The following is a 1,964-nucleotide window of genomic DNA, read 5'->3' as shown; positions in this document are numbered from 1 at the left end:
GTATAACTAGCTCATAATATATATTCAGAAATTTTTAAAAAGTGCATTATGATAAACAGGTGATCTCCGTGATTTGAGATTTGAAGTCAATTGATATTTCTAATTTCTCAAATATTACATTTAATATTGCAATATTCATGTTTTAACATTGCTTCAACAACACAGTTATATACATTAATAGTAAACACATATTGTAGTAATATTCTTATTTTTTCATAAAACTATGTTTCTAAACTGCACATTAGTAAAACACTTTTCTGTTAGAAGCTACAGGAAGTGCTAAAATATTAAAAATACAATTATGTGAAAAAAACAGAAATTTCTTTTTTAATGATTCAAATCTTTTCTAAAAAATTAATATCAGATGCAGTTAGTGAGGATTTTCATCTTTCCTAATAACATGGGTTCTGATCTCTATAATAATCCTTTTGCAGTACAGGAAATTTTGCTCTGTTATCATTAAAACCTTAACGCACTCGAACTGACCTGGAAAAGGATAAATGTAAAAAATAAAAATCAATTCACTTTAATATTAGTTTTTTCATATCTTGAAAGATTTTTCCCTTTGTTTACTTTTTAAGAAGTATAATATAAATATAGAAAGACATAGGAGAAATGAGAATTCAGATACAGAAGAACATAGGAAGGACACCTGAAAATGAAAAGCGTTAATAAGACTCAAAATAAGAATGGTTTACATAATTGATAACTAAGGAGGAAATGAAAACCAATCTCCAGAGGGCAAAATTTGTTGTTTATTTTTAGTTAAAAGGCCTTATTGTGTACTACCTTACTTAGCCAAACTCGAATCTTTCTTTCAAAGATGATAAATTTTTTTTTTTTTTTTTTTTTTTTGCTGTACGCGGGCCTCTCACTGCTGTGGCCTCTCCCGTTGCGGAGCACAGGCTCCGGACACACAGGCTCCGCGGCCATGGCTCGCGGGCCCAGCCGCTCCGCGGCATGTGGGATCATCCGGGATCGGGGCACGAACCCGTGTCCCCTGCATTGGCAGGCGGACTCTCAACCACTGCACCACCAGGGAAGCCCCCAAAGATGATAAAATTTTTAAAAATTGATAAAATCAAGATTCACAGTGATTAGGTAAATTTCCTACAATCATATAGCTGGCAAGTGATAAGCTGGACATCAAAACCAGTACTGTATTAATTCATTGCTAGACCTATTAGCCTTTGTTTAATACTCTAATGGGAAAGCAGTAATGGTAGGTTTAAACCCAACCAATGGTAGAGGGTTATTTTTAAATAGCTAATAATTATAACAAAAAAAATGACTTCCATTTATTAAGCACTTAAAAATAATAAGCACAATCTAGGTGTTATATATACTTAAGTAATTTAATCATCAGAAAAGTACAGAGTTAGTGCCATTACTTGCATTTTGTAGATATTAAAACTGAGTCATTGAGAAGTTAAGTTATTCAAACCAAAATTAACCTAGATTTAAACATAATTAAATTAATTAGTTCAAATAAGCCAGACTGTGCTCACTTCAGCAGCACATATACTATAATTGGAACAATACAGAGAAGATTAGCATGGCCCCTAAGCAAGGATAACGTAAATTTGTGAAGCATTCCATATTTTTACTGTATAGAACAGGGAATGTTATCCAATATCTTGTAATAACCTATGATGGAATATAATCTACCAAAAATAATATTACTGTACACCTGAAATTAATGCAATATTGTAAGTCAATTTAAAAAAAAAAAAAAAAAAGGCCAGACTTAAAACAAAGGTCTGACTCCAGAGCCCATACTTTTCTTAACTGCCTAATGTTGGTTCTGCAAGTATGGATGGTTAATTTCAGGTCCATAAGTGAGGTAGATGAGACACATGTGGAAATGTTGCCATACATACTTATAAAATTAATATATTGATTATTCATTTTTATTACTGTTTATGTAATTTATATTGATTTTCATGTAAAATGATTGCTATCAA

At 31.6% G+C, this 1,964-nt stretch overlaps 1 non-coding gene across 1 annotated transcript; it reads left to right on the top strand.

The window, feature by feature from the left end:
• The first annotated feature begins 1,500 nt into the window (after nucleotides 1-1,500).
• On the top strand, nucleotides 1,501-1,605 carry LOC132487239 (U6 spliceosomal RNA). The gene has a single exon (XR_009531539.1). It is a non-coding gene; the product is annotated as a U6 spliceosomal RNA (small nuclear RNA).
• Nucleotides 1,606-1,964: the final 359 nt, after the last annotated feature.

The sequence above is a fragment of the Mesoplodon densirostris genome, chromosome 3, assembly GCF_025265405.1.
Source record: "Mesoplodon densirostris isolate mMesDen1 chromosome 3, mMesDen1 primary haplotype, whole genome shotgun sequence".
Lineage (NCBI taxonomy): Eukaryota > Metazoa > Chordata > Mammalia > Artiodactyla > Ziphiidae > Mesoplodon > Mesoplodon densirostris.
Note: the sequence above shows the minus strand (reverse complement) of the source record. Positions and strands in the feature narration are given on the sequence as shown.